Consider the following 24,013-nt stretch of genomic DNA (forward strand, 5'->3'; position numbering starts at 1 on the left):
TAGTCACTGAGACATGGTTTAAAGCCATGGAGAGCACACTGACAGTGCAAGCTATAATGCCTTCCACACATTTAGACCAGCTACTACACAGACTGGGACTAAAGGTGGAAGTGCCTTGATTTACATAAACAATAAATATACCTCAAGGTTGGTCAAACAGGACAATGCACTTGAGCTTCTCCATGTTCAAATCACCATAGGCAAAATCCCATACCACTTCCTTGCAAGCTATAGGTCCCCCTCTATGACCCAAGAAACCCATATAGCATGTATTTAAGATTATTGGAAACATGCACCATCCAACCCAATACCATATTCATGGGCAATTTTAATTGCCCCAATATTAACTGGGAATCATATATGATATCAAACATGCAGGCAGAGAGATTTCTGGATTTTGTAAACACAAACTCCCTGGACCGGATTGTCAATATGCTGACCAGGGATGCAAACATGCTGGATCTGGTCCTCACTAATGTGAGAGAGTGCAGCACACCCCATAGTGCACTGTCCTCTGTGGTAAGGAAAGATCACAAAATGGTCTCCTTTGAAGTAAAAATAAAACCCAGAACCCCAGCTAACCCTCAAATGTTGATGATCTACTCTAAGGCTAACTTTCTACTATTATGTGATAACCTGGCAAAATTTCAAGCTTTCACAAACCCTGAGAACACTGCTGCCTACACAGAACTGTTCAAAGAAAGCCTATACAAGTATGTTAATAGCTGCATAGAGGTCACCAGGAATAAGTACAGAACTAACTCAAAAAACAAGCCACCCCGAAGGAATCACAACATCAATAGGCTGTATAACAGAAGGAAGAAAATCTTGGCAAACATTATGAGGTGTAGCAACCAGGAGGATAATAACATTCTCATCAAACTAAACAAACAACTCAGAAGACAAATAAAGTCTACCATACCCAAATCTGAGGTAAATTTAGACTCCCAGGCCAAGGACAACCATAAGACATTCTTTGCCTATGTTTCCAGCCTCAAAGGCAATACACAATTGTGTGCAGAGCTCATTGTTAATGGAGCCACCTAAACTGAGCCAGAAGATATGGCAAACCTAATGGTAGAAAAAGTCAGCTCTAACTTTACTTTACTCCTCTCTCCACCTCAACCTCCTTTCAAGAAATACCATCAAATATAACTCCCCCAACTAAAACTAGGGAACAGGACCTCAGTGCTCTGTCTAAGGCCAAGAACACTCCATCGATGGGCCCAGACAATATCCCAGGATGCCTTCTAAATAGCATGAAACATGACCTATTAGGCACTCTGGAATTGTTATTTAACTGTAGCTTCCAAACAGACTTTGTGCCTCACAAATGGAGAACAGTAACAGTCATCCCTCTGCACAAAGGTGGACTATCTACAGACCCTGGAAACGACAGACTCATAAATCTCACTAGTCTCATATTCAAGGCCATGGAAAAAATTATCATGGAAACGATCTATAATAACATAGGAAGCCTCCAAGCACTGGACCAACCCAATTTGGTTTCATCAAGAGCAAGTCATGCCTACTCAACCTGGTGGACTTCTTTGAGATGGTCAGCAAAGCAATGGATGAGGGCAAAATGATTCACACTGCCTACCTTGACCTGACCAAGGCATTTGACACAATACCCCATTGAGCTAATTCAAGAGGTTCAGTATAAACCATTATGCCATACCAGCAGATAGCCAGCTGGCTCATAGGAAGGACCCATGAAGTTAATATTGGGGAGTCCATCTTTACAAAGAGGCCAATCACAAGTAGACTCCTTCAAGGATTGGTCCTGGGACTGCTCCTTTTACATTTACTTCTCTGAAGTCAAGGCCAATGTCAAGAGCCTTGAGCTGACCAGATTTGCAGACAATTGCAAATTAGAAGCAGTCATAGAATCGCCCATTGACACTAATGTTCTCCAGAGAGGGATGAGAAAAACAAATAACTTGTGTCTGAGCCATGAACTAATTGCCAAGAAATGCATAATAGTATCCTTCGGGAAGTCATCCACCCCTATCATATTGACAACACAATCTTAAGAGTCAACCCAGTAGTCAGTGACTTGAGGACACATATAGACAGTAATCTAGCCTTTGACCATCACATGTCTACAGTAGTGATGAAAACATTCTATGTTGTCCAACTTATAAACAAAGATATGGAATTTAAGCCCAAGGAGGTCATTGTTCCACTATATTCAGCATTCATCATACCTGTCATTGAGTACAATGCCCCCTTTGGTATGTACCTAACCAGACACATCCAACAACTGGAATATCCACTGAGGCTCCTCACTAAAATAATACAGGACATAAGTAACATGTCCTATGCAGACTGCCTCATGGCCCTGTCCCTGTATTCTGTCTCCTAGATGCTGGTGAAGGGAGATCTATGCCTGGCATGCAGGACATTGTCAGACTCCACTCTAATGGACCTCCTAGACATCCACAAAACAAACAGCACCAGAATTATCCATTCTAAAGTCTTAAACCTTGTCTATAATATAAATAGGACCTGTTGGAGAGAGAGAGAGGTATGCATCCCAAAGACTACCCTTTTCTCTGGAACAGACTCCCCATCAATGTAAAGCAGAGTTCTTTCCTAACCGAATTCAAGGTAACTTGGCAGGAAATTCATCCTTGGCTTGGCACCTATGTCTCTAATAGACAGAGCCTGTAAATGGTACATCTCCCAGGCTCCTGCTTGTAAATGTTTCATCTCCCAAGCCCCTGTTTAAATTCATCAAGGATACCAGCACTTGTCAGAGATGTGGGATGCATGGCTAAGCTTAAAAAGGCCCTTGTGGTCATTAGCCTGGTACATACCTATGAACCCTCTGATTCCCACCCTATACAGCAGCCCAGCCTCTACATTGATCAGTGCTAGTTCACTAATGCATACATGCATGCTTCTGGAAATGTACCTGATCCCATCTGCAGTGTGGAATATGCTGCTTGGTAGGTGTACATGTCTCAAGCCTTTGTATTGTCTTGCCTACTGCTTAAATATTAATGTCATCAGTAATGCAGTGAACAGAGCAATCTTACACACACACAGCCACCCCCACCTCTTTCTCCCCCTCAGGATGAATAAGCCATCACTGTCAACCCACTCCAACTCTACCCTACAGCATCCAGGTTTCTAGCCAGTCCCAGATTATTTGGGTTACACTCAGTGTTTCATACCGCTGTGTCTTGGAACCCCCTGGATGTCTTGCTTTAACTTGATGCCATTTGTAATTGACTACCAATCTCAGAGACAGAAAATATATTCAAAATTGCTATCAGTAGATTATGTAGTGACTTTCAAGGCTGAATGTAGTGAGCAAGGGGTTTTCAAATGGTCTGATGAAACACTGAGCCTTCCTTAGTTGAAATACAAAATGTATAATATTTGTCTGGCATTTAGCACAGAGGATTAAGGCTGTTAACAGGATTCTTCCTCTAATCTAGGGTTTGATCCCATTTCCCTATTGTGTGATTCTAAATAAGTCAGTTAACCAGAATGACTGTGTTCCTAACTTCCCGGGCTGAGACTAAAAAAGGTCCATGTGGATCAATGCCCTATCCTGGTTAACTAATACACATGAATAAATAACATATCTTAAATTAAAATACCTAAAGATAATACAATTCTAAATCCATGTAATCATATTTGAGAAGCCTACAAATTGCTATAGTACAATTGTTTTTGAAGAGAGGCTGCACCTCCTGTACCCTCAAATGGATGAGCTCTCCCCTCATCCTTCTATATATAACTTCTGAGATTGCACAAATATGGACAACAGACAGGGAAAAGGTGAAAAAAAATATAAAGTGTCTTTTCCCATTTCTTCAAAGCATGAAACCTCACAAGATACAGCACCAGAGAGACAAAGCAAGTTCCAAATATACTTGCAAGTTGTTGTAACATATGCAGTAAACCTCCAAACAACAAACCACTTCCGTATTCCTCCAGTGCTCCATGAATGGAAAACGTGTTCATATGCATCAAAACTTAATGTTAAAGAATAAAGAAGAAAAATCAACCAACCAAAACACTAAAACACAAAGTGTTTGCATAATAAATATAGAATAATTTATTCAGATCTAAGCCCTTTCATCTTAAAAGCATAAACTTCATCAGAGATAAACAACAATCCATGCCCTCCCTGCATTCAGGTGGGTCTCCTCCGGGTGCTCCAGTTTCCTCCCACATTCCAAGTGGGTCTCCTCCGGGTGCTCCAGTTTCCTCCCACATTCCAAAGACATGCATCTGGAGCATTTCTCCCTGGGCCTCTGTTGAAAATGGGCTCTGTCCCAGTCGGACTTTCCCGGTAAACAAATGTTAAATAAATAAGGGTGCATAAATCGTTAAGCTAATGTAGTCTTTCAGCCCTTTTCCTAAAAATACAATATACTGATGTAATTTCTTTTAAACCAGGCTTATTGGTGACATTTAAATGTAGCTGCCACATTAATTCTTTCTGCTCTAGTACTAATTCACCATTCCATGCCCTTTCAGATATTTTAACCTTATCAATTATAAGAAATAAAGGATTTTTAAAATAAGGGCAAGTAAGTGAATGCTTATACCAGATAGAATCCAAATAGAAAAGTAATATCTTGCAGGCCCAGAGTCAAGACACAAACATTTCTGAAATCCAGTTTCATAAAAAGAAATTAATCTTTAATGAGGAAAGACATATTTTGGCTTAACAAGGAATCGCTGCGTTTCAGTTTTGATTTTTGTTTCTAAGACTGACATAACAAAAATAGCTTGTGAAACTTTTTGTTGTAATTTTAAGTATTACTTTTAGAATAAAACAAAAAAGAGAACCACACCTATACATATGCTCCACGTGTATACACTCCAACTTAGAATGAAGAAATTAAGCAAAACTACAGTTCCCTAAACAGGCAATAATCACATATGACCAGTTTGTGGAATCCGTAATTGCACAATTCGAGTGCATTGCTGCACAAAAGAGGAAAATGTGGTTTGTAAAAATAATGACATTTCTATAATGTGACCTAATATCAGTCAGATGTAATGTTTGTCAAAGCTATTTTAGTATGTTTAATGAGAGCCATGTCTTTACCTCTCAGCTGTCCAGATTTTTCCCTCTTATTTTAGTCTGTTCCTCATAAAATGTTTGGTTTTCTGGAAAATTATTGATGATCGAAGTAATAAAATAATCAGTAAAAACTAAAAGAAAAATCTTGTTAAGCTAGACTTTTCATTGTGTGAGTCCTTGAAACCTCTTGCATTAGAGGTAACATGGGATATATAATGCAAATGACCCCTTAAGGACATCGGGTGTTTCAGCTGTATGGCAGTTCAGAATGTCCATGACTTTTTATTTTTTTCCTTTTTAAGTCTGTTATGGAGAAATTCAGGCCAATAAAGCCAAACCTCACTAGCTGTGGGCATGCATGTTTCGGCCTTGTTATGGCCTCATCAGCACAGCATAAGTGGAATGTTTGGCTAACATCTGGAAACACAGGGTTGTCATACCCAACTGATGCCCATAACCATTAGGGTGACTGCAAAATATCCCAACTAACAAACTAAAACAATGAGTACCAAGGTCACATAGTAAAATGAATCAGTGGCCTATTGGCCTGAATTTGTCCATAACAGACTTAAAAAGGGAAAACAAAAGTCATGGACATTCAGAACTGCCATACAGTTGAAACACCTGATGACGTTAAGGGGTCATTTGCATATATCTCATGCTACCTCTAATGCAAGAGGTTTCAAGGGATCACACAGTGGAAAGTCTAGCTTGGCTTGATTTCTCTTTTAGTTTTTTACTGATTCGTTCTTCTGTGTGACCTTGGTACTCATTGTTTTAAGTCATAAAATAATGACAGACATTTAAGTTTCAGAGCTCATACCCTTCAGGACATTTATGCTAATGTAAAACCTCTTGTTCTTCCAACTTTCTAAGTTATAAAAGCAATATTTTAAAATTGTCCCTATTTTAGGACCTCTGTCCCCCATTATTTATGTCTTTGTCCAGATTTCTTGCACTAAGAGGTCAGGAGGTACGGCCATGTCTGGGCATTGTGGTAGAAACAGAGGCACAGTTAAGCAAACAGATGTACATACTCATGGATATGTTGACATTTATATGAATAACCGTTAACTATTCATATAGCTACAATAATTTAAATGTTGCTTGATAAGGTAATAGCAGACAGAAGTTATGATTGTCCTATTAAAAATCATCTGTGGCAAACTGCTGCCCCCAGCAGGCTAGTGCTGGGCATGACATTTAATTACAACCTTGCAGCAAAAATGTTCTCACCAGGTCTTCAGACAAGCTTAAAAGATTTTTTTTTAATTATTAGAGTTTTTACTTCAGCTCTGATACTATCCCTATATGTTAGTCTTATTGTGGTCTATTTCTCAACAGTAATTTCAATGAGTGCCGTCTTACTGACTGAAATATTTTTGCTTGTAAGACTGATGTGGATGGCACAGTGGATAGCATTGTCACTCCACACCAAGAGATTCCAGGTTTGATTCTTAGCTGGGTGCCACCTGTACAGAGTCTGCATGTCCTCCCATGTTCACATGGGTTTTCTCCAGGTGCTCTGGTTTCCTCACACATTCCAAAGACATGCAGTAGGTGGACTGAACACTCTAAACTAACGGCATGTGTGAGTGTGCATGTGTGGTATGGAAGAACTATTGCAGGGCTAGCAACACCATATTGTGATCCTTTGCTCTAGATGATTACCACTGTTGAAGTGACACCCTGACCACATGTACAAAAATGGGAAAAGGGGTTGCAGATGGACTGACATATCAAACATAACGCGTGAAATTCTTTTGTTGTAATCTATCAAAACAAATAAGAGAACCACATCTTTACATATGCTCCACTTTTATACAAGCCAAATTAGAATGAAGAAATTAAGCAAAACTACAGCTCCCTAAACAGGCAATAATCACACAGAGCTCTAAACTGTTCATGATTTTGCAGAATGTGCCCAATTCTGCCTCAAATTCGTGGTCTGCTCCGTGTAACGTTTAGTATTTCTAGCAAATCTTTCAGAATTGTAGTCATTAAACAATGAAAAACATTTAAGTTTCATACTTAGCTCCTTTCAAAAAAATAAATTCCAACACAAAAGTTGTTATTCTAGTAACTTCTTTAAGTGTATAAATCCAAGATATACACATCTCTCCTTGATTTCAGAGCTTTGTTCCTCATTATTTTTTCATTTTTGTCACTTAACCACAATTCACAGAAAATGATCACAGTTTCTTTCCAGTGAAGACAAAGCCCACTCCAGTAGTGACTATATAGGGCATTGTACCCACTCTTTTGTGATAGTTTTACTGACAAGTGATTTGCAGATGAAAATGAGAAACACCTGTGGGTCTCATATAAAGGAACAGTGCTCATCTGAGCATATTTTGCATTTTTGCTGCTGCGTAATACAACTGAAGGGAGATAGCAACAGTAGAATATTTGTGTAACGGAGAGTTTTAAAAATGTCATAAGGTTCTGCAGTAGGCTCCAGTTATGCTACTCACTAAAGCATTTATTGCATTTTGTATACCATACGGTAAAGCATTTGCATGACACTGTTGACTGAAATGTGTAATTCTTTGAATGTCAAGATATCTTGAATCCAATCTCATTCTAAAGGGACACCACTTACTGACTATCACAAGAGTCAGTCAGGATTTAACCTAACTCTGTCAACACGGAGATTTTCTTGGCTCTGCAAGGACACATTGTATGTAACACATATATGGTTCTCAGCTATCTTTGTCTAGGTCTTAGGTTATCATGCTCAACAGCCTGAAGAAACACTAGCATTTAGTGCAGGCTAGAACTAAATATTCCCCCTTTGGTGCTTATGAAATTTTAAATTTACAAAAGAATTTACAAAAACTACATATTTAATTGTTTGATTGTTTTCAATCCCTGATGCCTGCCAACCATCTGGCTGATTGCAGAAACTTTTTTCCTTCATTACGTACTGGATGAGAGTCAACAACAGTGTAGCAATCATCCAAGCAGCAATCATTTTTTTTTTCTGTTATATTGTTGCTGACATATCCTCAGCATGTGATATAAGTGCTGAGGGGAGGTGCAGTGTGGGGCCATCACCCACTTTTGCAAGTGATGTAGCCCCTCAAGCAGCCGTGCAGATAATGTTGTTAGGCCCCGAGTTGATATCAGAGATTATTTAAAGGAGGGCATACCCAACAGCATGTTCTGTAAACCTGCCCCTTGGAGCACAAGCAGGCCATGTTTCTTCACTTGTCTCCCTTCTAGGCTGCATCCTCTAACATCCCAGATGCTGCCTGAACCCTGGTTAACTAGGCCATTACCAGGAATCCATCCCTCTATTTCTCTAAGCTAATTAAAAGCTATGTATTTAATATTCTTAAACCATGCAGCAGTTATCTCTAGTTAAGGTAATAATGGTAACAATTGACAGATAATTACTTAGATTTTGCAAATAAACATGGCTAATACAGCTATACAGTAATTAAATGGCATGTTAAATGAAGGCTCTATCTACCAGAGATGATGTTACATCAGACAGATGTAAAAGATGCTGTGTCATTTATGAAAAAAGTAGTAGGAGGATGTCCACTGTGCCCTGACAAACTGTCTCTAGTCAGTATAAATGTCACCTTGGAACTTCCCTGAAAATAGGCCAAAGGCCTAGTAGGACATAATTACAGAAATAATAGTAACAACTGATATCCAAAAACAAATAAGACTGGACACTGCTCGAATACCAACTCCTTCTGTTTATTAAAAATAGACATACAAGTGATGAGCGCTTTCGGGCCTTTGCCCTTCATCAGGTTCTGAATGTCATTTTTATGTGGGGATGACCACGAGACCCCTTAGGACCATGATCAGGGAGCATATATATTATGCGAGTACTGGGAATGATTCAAGTGCCATAGCACAACACATTACGGATAAGGGTATTAATCATAATTTTTTGTTTATGACTTTACAAGTGATAAGCTCTAGTAGTAGGCTTGGTGATAGAAAGAATGACCTAGAAATTGCTGAACAAAAATGGATAGTCTTGCTTCAGGCTGATAAGCTCTTTGGGCTTAATGAAGCAGTTTCTTTAAAACCATTTCTTAAGAATAGGAAGCTATCTCACTAGTATATTGCATATATATATATTTGTGTTATATATAACATATATTTTTATGTGGTTTTATGATAAAGATCATATATTTTTTCAGTTTTTTGATAGTGAGTATTTTTGTTATTTTTATGGTTTGTTGTTTTGAGAGATTGTTTAAATATTTATGTTTTTTATTGTGAATAGTAATAATTTTCATTTTGATTAAAAAGTAGCTTGATTTAATTGTAAACATTCCAAAAAAATTCCAACAACCAGGTACCTGTGTCCAAATACACACAAAGTCCAAGTAGCAAGAATAAGCAGATGGACCCAGGCAAGGCTCTTCTCTCCAGTGTAAAATTCAGGTTTATTCACAGTAGAAACTGCACAAGCGCTTTTACAAACAGCTTCATCAGGTGCTTAAAATAGCATTAAAAACCCTCCTTTTATACACCTATTTACAAATCACATGACTTTACTCATTAGTCATCAGTTCACATGATACTGACATTACAGCAGAACAATTCCTTCACAATAAAACATTTTATTAAAAAAAAATATATATATATATATATATATATATATATATATATATATAAATACTCTTTAAACTACCTAAACAAAGGTCTTGATTTAAGTTTAGGTCTTAGGGGGACATGGTCATTCAGGCCATGTCCTGCATCCCCCCTTAATCTAACTATCCAAGTCGCTTCTAACTCCTCAGTGTGATTACGTATATCACCTGCTCTTACACTCAGGTAAATCCTGCCTATTGCCATAAACTTAAAAACATGCGATGGATCTGTACTAATAACATGTTTGGCTAAGGCACTAACTTTGTTCCATTTACTAATATGATAAAAGTGGTCACGAATCCTGTCTTTAAAGCACCTATCAGTCTTCCCAATATAAAATTTCCTACAGCTTAAACAATGAGCAAGATAAACTATATGTTTAGTTTCACATGTGGCACAAACTTTAAACTTGTACTTCTTTTGATCAGGATGATCAAATTCTGAACTAGTATCTATCTCACTACCAAAAGAGCATTTACCACAAGGTAAAGTCCCTGTGTACTCATGTTCATAATGCCTGCCCTTAGGATAACACAATCTCCTTTTTAATGATTTCTTGTTCCTAAATAGGAATTTAGGTGCATTTTCTAACACTCTAGCTATTTCTTTATCAGTAGTCAGAATATTCCAGTGCCTTTGAATAATATCCATAGATTTATTAACATCACTGGTATAGCTTAAGGGTACCTTCAATTTATTCCTACCCTGCCTCATTCCATCCTTAGACTTCTGTCTTTCTCCATTTGAATAATAGGGTTTAGCTCTAGTGTCCTTCATGTTCACGACATCTACTACATTACTTTGAATCATTCCTTCATTATATCCCCTTTCTCTCAATTCATCAGTCACTGTCTCTACTTGTAGAAAGTCAACTTCCCTAGCATTTAACCTTGAGGCTCTGAAAATTTGGTTACATACTACATTTTTAAATGTATAAGGTGGATGCATACAATCTTTCTGTAACAGATGATTCACAAGACAGCTCTTCCTATATAGTGTAGTATAGACTTTCCCATTTACATCTTTCTTAACTGTAACATCTAAAAAGTTAACTTCCAAATCAGGGCATTATGACGTAAACTTCAAGAAATCTGTACTTTCACTGAGGTACTTTACAAACTGAAAAAAGACAACATCTCCCTTTCGCCATGCTATAAAAAGATCATCTACAAACCTCCTGAAAAACAGGACCTGTGTATCATAAGGTCCATCAAGAAGGTGTTCCATTTCCCATGCCACCATAACAACATTGGCATAGCTATTGGCACATGATGTGCCCATAGCTACACCATTGCATTGTCTAAATGCTGTTTCACCATACAAGAAAACATTTTGTTCAAGCACAATATCCAACAGTTTAATATATATATATATATATATATATATATATATATATATATATATATATATATATAAGGAGGGCCTTCTTCAATGTGAAGAAGGTCTAGTATGGAGCTTATCTTCACACAAATTAACTGTTCATGAGTATAATGTACTAAGGAAAGGACGGTCATTTATACCTACAGGTACTTCAGATTTTACAGATGTGGTGTTTGATGTAAAAATGTTTACTCACAATTTAACTCTGAAGTTAATGTTTAATGATACAACTGATACATCTGCTTGTACAGATAGTTCTAATTGTTGTAGAAAGCCGAGTGTGTTTATTCCTGTTATGAATCCCTTGATAAATGCATTTGAAAAACTATGTATTGAAGATATGTATAAGTTAAATTTATCCAATGATAGTCTGTGTACTAAAAAGAAGAGATATAATTTAAGTAGGGATGAAGCAAAGGCATTAAAAGACTTAGAAAGGAATATAAATATTATAGTAAGATCTGACGATAAAGGAGGACCAATTGCAGTACTGGATAGGAAGTGGTACGATGATGCAATGCTAGACATGTTACTAGTAATACCCCTTTGGAAGCAGTGCTGTGGTGGTACCACAGTGTAATAGAGCTTTTGAAATGTGGTGCACACGAGAGTGCGCGTATTAGATGCAGATTACTGTTTCCAAACAGCAAACTCAGAACCAAACCCACACTACTCAGCTGTAGAATGAACTCTCAGAAGTGCCCATGCCAACCCTTGGTCGGAAAACATGGATTCATCCCAAAAAAAATGAATTGAACACACAAAGATGAAGACAAGAAAGATGCAGTCAAACATGTAGAAAAATATTGATTTTTATGTGAAAATCAATAATAGGGATGTTAGTAAGTTAATAGGTAGAGTGAAAGCTAAGTTGCAAGGATTGTTTCTTGAGCAGTCAATTGACAATGAGCTATTGAAATATTTTTTGGTACATAGTCCCACCATACCAATAATACAAGGGCTACCTAGCTACATAAGGACCCCATTAATCCACCAATGAGACCTATTGTTTCAGGTAAGAAATGGTGTACAGAACCAGTTTATATATATATATATATATATATATATATATATATATATATATATATATATATATATATATATATATATAAATGTCTGAGACCAGTTTTGAGTACGGTTAGTCACATTTTGAGAGACATGAGCATTTCTTAAAGGATTTATATGAGTTTACTACAAAGATTAATAATACTGATGACATCCTATTTGTAAAAATGGATGTAGTTTCTTTGTTCACTGTTATCCCTAACAGCCAAGGGATAGTGAATACTGAATGTTTTTTGAAAAGATTTTCTGAATACTCAAATGATAAGGACTCTTTAGTCTGTAAACTGTTGGATATTCTGCTTGAACATATTGTTTTTTTGTATGGTGAAACAGCATTTAGAGAATGCAATGACATAGCTATGGGCACATCATGTGCCAATAGCTACGCCAATGCTGTTATGGTGGCATGGGAAATGGAGCACCTTCTTGATGGACTTTATGGTACACAGGACCTGTTTTTCAGGAGGTTTGTAGATGATCTTTTTATACCATGGCAAAAGGGAGATGTGGGCTTTTCTCAGTTTGAAAAGTGCCTCAATGAAAGTACAGATTTCTTGAAGTTTACGTCAAAATGCTCTGATTTGGAAGTTAACATTTTAGATGTTACAGTTAAGAAAGATGTAAATGGGAAAGTCTATACTACACTATACAGGAAGAGCTGTCATGTGAATAATCTGTTACAGAAAGATAGTATGCATCCACCTTATACATTTAAAAATGTAGTAAGTAACCAAATTTTCAGAGCCTCAAGGTTAAATGCTAGGGAAGCTGACTTTCTACAACAAGTAGAGACAGTGACTGAGGAAATGAGAGAAAGGGGCTATAATGAAGGAATGATTCAAAGTAATGAGGTAGATGTCGTGAACATGAGGGACACTAGAGCTAAACCCCATTATTCAAATGGAGAAAGACAGAAGCCTAAGGATGGAATGAGACAGGGTAGGAATAAATTGAAAGTACCTTTAAGCTATACCAGTGATATTAATAAATCTATGGATATTATTCAAAGGCACTGGAATATTCTGACTACTGATAAAGAAATAGATAGAGTGTTAGAAAATGCACCTAAATTCCTATTTAGGAACAGGAAATCATTAAAAAGGAGATTGTGTTATCCTAAGGGCAGGCATTATGAACATGAGTACACAGGGACTTTATCTTGTGGTAAATGCTCTTTTTGTAGTGAGATAGTTACTAGTTCAGAATTTGACCATCCTGATCAAAAGAAGTACAAGTTTAAAGTTAGTGCCACATGTGAAACTAAACATATATTTTAACTTGCTCATTGTTTAAGCTGTAGGAAATTTTATATTGGGAAGACTGATAGGTGCTTTAAAGACAGGATTCGTGGACACATATCATATTAGTAAAAGGAAAAAGTTAGTGCCTTAGCCAAATATGTTATTAGTACAGATTCATCTCATGTTTTTAAGTTTATGGCAATAGGTAGGATTTACCCGAGTGTAAGAGCAGGTGATATACGTAATCACACTGAGGAGTTAGAAGTGACCTGGATATTTAGATTAAGGGGGAATGCAGGACATGGTCTGAATGACCATGTCCCCCTAAGACCTAAACTTAAATCAAGATATTTGTTTAGGTAGTTTAAAGAGCATTTATATATATATATATATATATATATATATATATATATATATATATATATATATATATATATATATATCTTAGTTTTTTATTTTTAATAAAATGTTTTATTGTGTAGGAATTGTTCTGATGTAATGTCAGTATCATGTGATGACTAATGAGTAAAGTCATGTGATTTGTAAATAGGTGTATAAAAGGAGGGGTTTTTATGCTATTTTAAGCACCTGATGAAGCTGTTTGTGAAAGCGCTTGTGCAGTTTGTACTGTGAAAAAAACTGAATTTTACACTGGAGAGAAGAGCCTTGCCTGGGTCCATCTGCTTATTGTTGCTACTTGGACTTAATTGTAAACATGTTCTACTAAGACATGTTTTAATGCTGTTCTTATAATATAAGAGACATTGTGTTCCCACTTAGTCTGTGGTTTGATCTTGGTTCTCCCTGTATAAATGTTTTTAATGAAAAAACATTCTGAACAAAACTTCCATTTTTGCTGGAACTAGTGTGTTTTAATGGTTAGATATGATGTAGCATTTCACAGTGATTAGTACGATCGCATGGAATGTTATGGTCCTAGAATTTTTCGTTGCTTAGTAATGTGAGTGATCTTGTATTCTCGAGAGACCTCACTGAGATTTCTGTAGAGGGTAAAGGATTTATGCCCAATATATATGGAGATGTTTTTTAATGGGGTAAGCACTGAACATGAATTAATAGTGTTATGAAATGAAAGTTGAATGTTATTAGAATATGTGCTATTAATATGATTTAAGCCAATGCTTTTACGTTTTTGCATCTGTAAGTTTGATGTTTTGAAAATCTATACCAGAAATAGGCTTCATTGTATTTTACACTATTAATTTATGCTCTGCTGAGGACTGGTTTAATATCATCTAAGTCAAATGTCTTTACGCTTTCTATAGTAAGACATGGTTTAAATGTTGTTCTTACATAAAATAAGGGACATCATGTGTCTGTTTAGCTTGTGGTTTGATCCTGATAATGTTCTCCCTGTATAAATGTTTTTTTCAATGAAAAAAACATCCTGAACAAATTTCCATCTTTGTTGGATAGGGTCTTTTTAATGGTTAGATATGATGGGATATTACATAGTGATCAGCATGATCACATGACTGTTATGGTCTTAGAGTTATTCGTTGCTTAGAAACATACATGACATTGTATTCTCGAGAAACTTCACTGAGATCCCTGCAGAGGGTGAAGGATTCGTGCCGATCTGTAGGGAGATGTTTTTTTTTAAATGGGGTAAGCATTGAACTTAAGCTAACAGCATTATCAAATGAAAGTTGAATTGTATTAAAATATGTGCTATTAATATGATTTAAGCCAATACTTTACGTTTTTGCATCTGTGAGTTTGATGTTTTGAAAATCTATACCGGAAATAGGCTTCATTGTATTTTACACTATTAATTTATGCTCGGCTGAGGACTGGTTGATGTGTTTTTTAAAAATGTCTGCTATTTTTAGCGTTTTATAAGTCTGAGGAAGTGTGGTTTTTCCATGTGAAAGCGCTAATTTCTTTTGTTTTTTCCGAATAAATTTTACATTTTATATGAGTGCTGTGCTTGGCACTTCCTTCCATTGTGTTTTTGCTTTATCCATTGGGTTGTGAAGTGGACTTTACCCTCACGGTGTCATATATATTTTTGCCTAGTTATTTAAAAATGGTAATGTCTTTGAATAACAGCCATATTTGCAGCCCATTTCACTTTTTTTGCTATGCTACCAAAACTTAAAGTTCACAATTAATATAAATTAGTCCATGTAGCCAGTCTCGCTATACTAGCCCTTTGTCTTAGACAGCAAGTTAGCATTGTAGGGCCAAAAATAACTTTAAACTGTAGTGTTACAACATATTGATGCTATTCAAGTAGCCTGTCATTCCCACAGAAAGATCTGGCAAACAATTTTGCTTAAAAAATGTAAACATGCTAGTAGGCCCTCCAGTAGAGTTAATTTGTGAGTGGGACTTTCCTGGCGTTGGATCCAATGGCCAAGCCCGTTTTGCTGTTTCTATCAGTGTTGAGACTCCTTTGATGATGGTAGCATCGCAAGGCTGTGGGTTCTCTTCCCAAAGTGAATGGTTTGGGTAATATTCCATTGCTGATGATGTGATGCACCATTAGGAGTGCTGCACTGTGAAAGGCCATCATTTAGATGGAGAATTAGACTATGGTTGCATCTGCCTCAGCTGGTTGTAACACAGGTAAATGTTAAAGGTTCCATAGATCTTACCAAACTGAGTAGGAGAATTGAAATCTTTTCAGAACATTAAAAAACATAAATCATCACATAGCTATGACTTTTTTTTATTATTTGCAGTATTAATATTCTTTTTTTGTTGTTGTTTTATCATAATACACTGTTTCATAATTTAATTCCCCTTTATGCCCATTTAGTTGTATATTGTCTTAAATCTTTTTATCAAAATTCACAATATTATACACATATTTCAATTACTAAAGCATGATATCATATGCAATTTCTGTTCACCTACAATTTTCAAAATGTTTCATGTAATTCTGCCCAGATTCTCTTTACCCTTTTCACATAAAACCGCACATTATCATGTTTTTTGGAGACTTTGACGTTTTATCTGATTTCATATTTTTTTTTCTATTCTTTTTATAATACTAGGTGTACCTTCATTGCTATTCTGTTAGCAACCCAATGAAAAGTGTAAAATACACTTTTACTAATTATTTTGTTGCTTCTTTCTATAAATTGCATTTTGAATGTTTATCTAATCCATTCCATTCAATTTCTAAATAAAATTTCTTATTTCCAGTTCCTAATTCTCTTACTAATTTTATGTCTGTGCTCCAATATTGCTTTCTATCAATGATTGTTTTTTTTTTATTTATACCAATTTAGATCATATTTTCTTTCATGAGTAATACAGTCTTTACTGATTTCATATTTCATGAGATTGATTATAAACAGTATCTATAATGATATATGTAAAAAAAATATATATATATATATATATATATATATATATGGGTCTACCTTCATTAACAGAAAGATCACTTACCCAAATTCCATTTGGCCGGGACGACTTCAACGAAACCTGAAAATTCCAAAATCACGAAGCACCGAAGTTCTTTCACCAGAAAATGAACCACTTGGCCACAAGGATGAACTTTGCCCTTTTCCCCTGGGTAGTACAATCTCAGAGTTGGGATATTTAGTTAGGGAGGGTGTGGGGGGGCACAGCCCCCACAAGGGGGTGCGGGAGGTGAAGCCCCCCACTTGGGTAGGTTTCATTTTTCTGCATTTAATTATGTTACCCTGGTGTTTCCCAGTGAAAGAAGTTCAGTGCTCTGTGGTTTCAGAATTTTAAAGCTTTATTGAAGTTGTTTCAGCCAAATGGAATTCAGGTAAGTGGTCTCTTTCGGTTAACCAACATACATCTGTATGTGTGTGTGTGTATATATATATATATATATTTATATATATATATATATATATATATATATATATATATATATATACACATATGTGTGTGTGTGTGTGTGTGTGTGTGTGTGTGTGTGTGTGTGTGTGTAAGAGGGGCTTCTTTTAAAAGAGATTATTTTCAATTTAAAGATCAGATAATGGATATAAATGTAATGGATTCCACCATACTGGTACCAGTAGATGTAGTTTCATTATATACCACCATTCCAAATATGGAAGGACTTGAGATGGTGGATAAAAAATGGTTTCTTCCCAACTATTTTCATCTGAAGATATTAGGTTACAGACAGAAATGCCGGATGTGATTTTAAGTTTTAATTACTTTAGCTTTGACAATGATGTTTATAAGCAAAAGAATGGAGTAGCAATGGGGGCAGCTATGTCCCCTAGTTATACAAATATATTTATGTCAGCCTGGGAAAAATAGTTTATGTACAGTTCTAAGTATTTTAAAAATGTAATTTTTTATATGCATTTTATTGATGATATTTTGTAATGGAATGGTGATGAAGAAAGGTTGTTGGAATTTTTGTGTATTTAAACAATCTCACAAATTATTTAAAGTTTACGTAAAAACATGAAAGAAATGAAATTCAGTTTTTGGACCTAATGGTTTATAACTCTGCCAACAGGTTGAAAGTTAGAACAGTGAAGCAAGAGACAAAAAGTAATAGTTACTTGCATTACAATAGCATGCATAAGAAAAGTTTAAAAAAGAAATATAATTAAATGACAGTTTTTGATGCTAAGTGCATTAACAGAAGGCAAGCATTTTTTTAAAAAAGAGTGTGAACAAATGGAAGAAAATTTTCTGAATAGGGGATACCCAATGGAGTTAGTGAGGGGAAGTTTTAGAAGAGGTCAAAAATGAGAGAGGAAATAAAGTTTATGAGGTCAATAGAAATAAAGAAGGCAAAATTAGTAATTATACACTGGCCTATGTATTACAAAACTCAGTAGATGAATGGAGTATAAAATCCATAATCAAAAACAATTGGAAATTGTTGTTGAATTTTGAGAGCATACGAGATATAGTAGGTGATAGTCCTATTTTTGTTTCCAAAAGAGGAAAAAAACTTAAAAGAATATTTTTTACAAAAATGATAGACTAGATCTAGAGAGTGTAAAAGGGATGGTTAAACGTGGTAAATGTAAACTGTGCCCTCATGTTCTAGAAAATAATCAGGTGGAGATAGTAACTACAGATTATGTTATTAAATTATGTAATAAATATAATTGTAGGTCAAAATTTGTGGTTTACATTGCATTATGTGGGTTATGCCCTGCTTTTTATACAGGGAGAACAAGTAGAGAGTTATACAAAAGAATGTACGAACATTTGAGTGCAATAGAAATAGAAGAATTAAACAATGGTTTAGCTAACCGTGTCTTCAAAAAGCATAAAATGGAAAAAGGACAAGTTAATTTTACGTTTTCTGTAATAGATCAAGTAATAAATTATGATAGCAGGTTAGACGCAGAAGATGAATTAGACTGGAAAGAATACTGCTGGCAGGTTAAATTAAATGCTTGCAGTTTTCCTGGTTTAAATGAACGTGAGAATTACAAAGTGGTCCTTAGACGGAAAGGGTTAAAGTATTGATTTAAGTCATGTGATGTCAATTACTGAAGTATATTTAATGAAGTTTCATTTGTTGCAACTGGGTCTGAAGAAGTTCCACTGAAGGAGCGAAAGCACTTAGCAGTTGAAGTGGCTATGTTTGTTGTTTTATTAGTGGATTAAAGTGTTTATTATTAGTTCGAATGTGTTTTTCTCATGTATGTATATATATATATATATATATATATATATATATATATATATATATATATATATATATATATATATATATATCTTTCAAACAAATAGCTAAACCTGTAGCCACCTTCCATCTGTTTTCTGTACAAAAATCCCTTTTTTTACAGGGAAGAGATCACATACCCACTCTTCATACAGCCTTTTAAAAGTGTCTTATTTCTTTTTTTGTTTTTCGGCGATATAGCACAGCCCCCCTTTTTAAGCTCCTACACCTAATAATACAGCTGTTTTAATCAACATTTCCAGGAAGAACTTTTAACAATTCCATAAACCTATCAGGAACAACTTTTAACAATTCCATAAACAAACAGTTTTTTTCCATTACTTTTTTCCATTCGATATACGTATACCTTTATTTCCAAATTCAGCTCTCAATGCCTGTATTCTGTCTTCTGATATTCCACTGCATTTAAACCTGCCTTTCCTGGCAAAAGCTTTACTTCTTGTTCCATTAATCTCTAGTCCACATATCAGCTGTTCCTGCCGTAAACTTTCCAGTTTCTTTTCCACCTCTTAATTATTCTTTTCTACTAACGCTAACGCAATATCATCGGCAAAGGTTAACAAATGTGGCATTTTATTACACTCATACTTTTCTATTTCTTATTTGTTGCTTTGTTTAACACATATGTCACTATTCTGTTCATGCATTAAGCAAATAAAAATGAGCTAAGAAGACATATTTTTAAAGGTCTTCTAAAAGCTCTCAAAGACCACTGCCTCAAAGCCAGAGACTCAAGCGTCTTTTACCTTGTGTAAGCTGACTCACATTCAAAACTGAATATGAGTTTGATCAAGCAGCTTGAGAGAGAGTGGGAGATGCTGTGAGTATAAATGAGGGCAGGGAGGTTTAGGTCAGTGCCAAGAATCCAAACATGAAACTCCACTCCCTGCAAGCTCACATCACCCTGGAGAATGTAGACATTTGTGCAGTTATAGAGACATGATTTAAAGCCTCAGAGAGCATCCTGGCAGTGCAAGGTTATAATGCCTTCTGCACATTTAGACCAGCTACTACACAGGAAGGGACAAAAGATGGAGGAATCTCAGTTTACATGACATACTTTAGCTTCGCCATGTCCAAATTAATTACAATAACAAACTTCCTATTATTAAGTGTAACCCCAACAAAATGTCAAGCCCCCCACCCAAAACCTTGAGAATACCGATGCCTGTGCGGAATTGTCCACATAAACCCTGAACAATCATGTTAATAACTAAAAAGAGATAGATGTACCTACTCAAAACAAGTGCAGGACAAGCAAACCAAAAAAACAAGTAACCCTGGTGGAATCCCAACATCAATAGGTTGTATAACAAAAGGAAGAAAATCACGGCAAATATTATGCAGTGAAATACCCACCATGGTGAAAGTGCCCTCATTAATCTAAGCAAGTCTACCAAAGCCAAATTTGAAGTACAAATAACCTCCCAGAAAGATGACAATCACAAGGCATTCTTCACCTATGTCTGCAACCTCAAAGGCAATACATTAAAATGAGAAAAAACTAATTCATTGTAAATTGAGCCAATTATACTGTGCCAAAAGTTATAGCAAATATGCCACCCAACAAGTTAACTCCAATTTTATCCCCCTCTCACACAGACACCCCTCAAGAAATACCCTCAACCATAACTCCCACAAATATCACTAGGGAACAGGGCTTCAATACACTTTCTAAAATCAAAAGCACTGTATCGATGAGCCACGATAATATCCCAGAATGCCTGCTTAATAGCAAAAAATCACAACTTATCAGGACAACTAGAATTACTATTTAACCATAGCCTCTAGACAGGCTTCATGCTAAGCAAATTTAGGATGACAGCTGTCAGCCCTCTGCACAAGGGAGGGCGAACTATGGATCTGGATAAATATAGATCCTTAAGTCTGACTACCCTCATATGAAATGCCATGAAAAGGATTGTCATGAAAATGCTAAACAATGGCATAGGAAACCTTCAGACACTGGACCCAAACCAATTTGGGTTGTCAAGGGCAGGTCATGCCTACTTAATCTGCTGGAATTCTTTGAGAAGGTCATCAAAGCAATAGATGAGAGCAAAACAATGGATACTGCTTACTTTGACCTGGCAAAAACATTCAACATAATACCCTACTCAGGCATTGTGGACAAACTCACAAAAGTAGGTATAAACTTCTATATCACCCACTAGATACCCAACTAAAGGCTCAAAGTTAATACCCAAGAAGTTAAGATAGGGGAGTCTACTTCTACAGACAGGTCAGTTCCTCAAGGCTGGGTACTGAGGCCATTCATTTTGGCATCTACTTCTCCGAAGTCAAGGCCAGCATCATGGGTCTTTGGTTGACCAAGTCTGCAGACGACTGCATACTAGGCGCAGTCACATATCCCCGAAAGACACAAATATCCCTCCAAGAACACCTGACACAGATCAATAACTGATGAAAGAGCCACAGTCTAAAACTCAGTGTCAAGAAATGCATAATCATATCCTTTGGGAAGTTGGCTACCTCTGAAAACTATTAATTTGATAATACACCCTCTAAGAGCAGACCCAGTGGTCAGGGATTTGAGAACACATGTAGACAGTAACTTGGCCTTTGACCCTCATGTGTCTACAGTAGTTAGGAAATTATTGTATGTTGTGCAAGTTATAAGCAAGGATATGACATCTAGGTCCAAGGATGTCATTGTTCCACTGAATCCAACTCTTACCAGACCAGTCATTGAGTACAATGCCCCATTCAGTATGTACCTGACCAGGCATATGAAACAACTGCAGCATCCACAGTGATTACTCACAACAAGAATACAAAGTATAAACAACTTGTCTTATGTGGACCGCCTCAAAGTCTTATCCATGTATTAGATTTCCTATAGAATGCTGAGAGGTGATCTATGGCTGGCCTACAAAGCATCCTGTGTTCCCACTCTCCTGGACCTGTTGCACATCCACAAAACATCAGAACTGAACATCACTTGTAACATAAATAGGACATGTTGAAGGGATCGGTATGTGTCTCAAGGACTACCCCTTCTCTGGAACAGGCTTCCTATCCATGTGAAGCAGAGTTATTCCCTAAACAAATTCAAGTGTAACTTGGACCATCAGGTAGGGAATCAGAAATGTACTCCTGGTCTGACAACTATGTCTGTATTCAACAGGGGCAGCCTGTAAATGCTTGACCCCCTCCCCCCACGCCCAAGCCTATTTATACCCCTTAAAATAACCCTAGGGTATCAAAACTTGTCAGATACATTTTAGAAACACAGCTAGGCTCAAATAACCCTCTGTGATTGTTAGCCTAGTGGTGTCGTACTTGCATAGAGTACTATGTTCTATAGTCTATGCTTTTACATAGGTAAGGGTTCTGTTCTTACTGCAGCCAACTTGGTGTGTGTGTGTGTGTGTGTGTGTGTGTGTGTGTGTGTGTGTGTGTGTGTGTGTGTGTGTGTGTGTGTGTGTGTGTGTGTGTGTGTGTGTGTGTGTGTGTGTGTGTCTAGTCAGCAGAGTAGGCGTGCTATCCTACAGTTACATTTCCAATGGCATGGCTTGGAAGTATTTTTTTCAGACCATAAAATGAATGTGTGAGAACCAAAGAAGGTGACGTTTCTGTCTATATTACAGATAAATTCACCTCCCAATTAGTGAGACAGGACAGCTCCATAGAGTTACACCAAGTTCAGATTACTGTTGGTAAGACCCCCATTCAAGTCATAGCTAGTTATAGATCCACTTCCAAGGATCATGATGCACATGAGGCCTACTTGACCAAACTGGAGTCAATCAAAATATTGCCAAACGCTTTGGTCATGAGAGATTTCAATACACCAACTGGGAAACTTACACTAGCCCTAACTCAGTAGCGCAAAAGTTCATTGATTTTGTTAACTCAAATGTCCTGGAACAAATTGTTCAAACCTCAACAAGAGGAACAAACATACTAGATCTGGTCCTCACTAACATGACAAACAGATGGACCACCACAACTGTCAAACCCTCATTAGTTAAATCTGACCACAAATCAGTCACCTTCAAACTGGCACTAACACCAGAACTCACAAAGGGTGAAATCAGACTAAAAAAATTCACCAAGGCAAACTATACCCTTCTAGGGGAAGGTATAAAAGCATTCCAAGCCCACCCCCACCCCCCACTGAAAGTTGTAACTACACCAAAGTTTACACTAAAACCCTGTACAATAGCTTGTATAATTGTATAGACTTGGCTGTTCCAGAGAGAATCAAAGTCAGAGCCCCAAGTAAAAACAAGCCACCCTGGTGGACATCCAGCATCAACAAACTTTACAACAAATGCAAAAAGCTGCTGTCTAAGAAAACTAAGGTGAGGCCCCAACAGTGGAAAAGCACCCTCTTCAGCCTCAACAGGCAAATAAGACAACATGTCAAATCCTGTAAGGGTAACTTTGAAAAACAAGTTAGTAGTCACAGTTAAGGATGACCATAAGGCCTTTTACAGCTATGTACACAGCCTAAAATGCAGGACCCAAGCATGTGTGATGAGCTTGTGACTAACAGTATCACACACACTGATCCCACGAAGATAACAAAACTGCTGGCAGACAGATTTGGCAAAAATTTCACTCCCTTATCCCCTCCAAACTTATCCTTGCCCCACCCCCATCGTACACATCCAAAGAGCAGGTGAGTAAAACCTTGTCTAAGGCAAAAACATACAGTCTCTGTGGGGGCCAGATGGCATCCTGGGCTGTATTCTAAACAAACTAAAACATGAACTAGCATCACCATTAAGTACCCTATTTAATCATACCCTAACCACAGGCTATGTTCCTGCAGAATGGAGAACAGAAGCAGTTATTCACCTCCACAAAGGTGGCTTATCAACAGACCTGGAGAATTGTAGATGCATAACTCTGACCAGCCTCATCTGTAAGGCCATGGAACTTATCATCATGGACCTTATAAGTAAAGACAGAGGCAACTTCCAAACCCAATTTGGCTTCATCAAGGGCAGATCC

This window comes from Protopterus annectens, chromosome 12.part0 (genome assembly GCF_019279795.1).
Source record: "Protopterus annectens isolate FY-2018-M chromosome 12.part0, PAN1.0, whole genome shotgun sequence".
Lineage (NCBI taxonomy): Eukaryota > Metazoa > Chordata > Ceratodontiformes > Protopteridae > Protopterus > Protopterus annectens.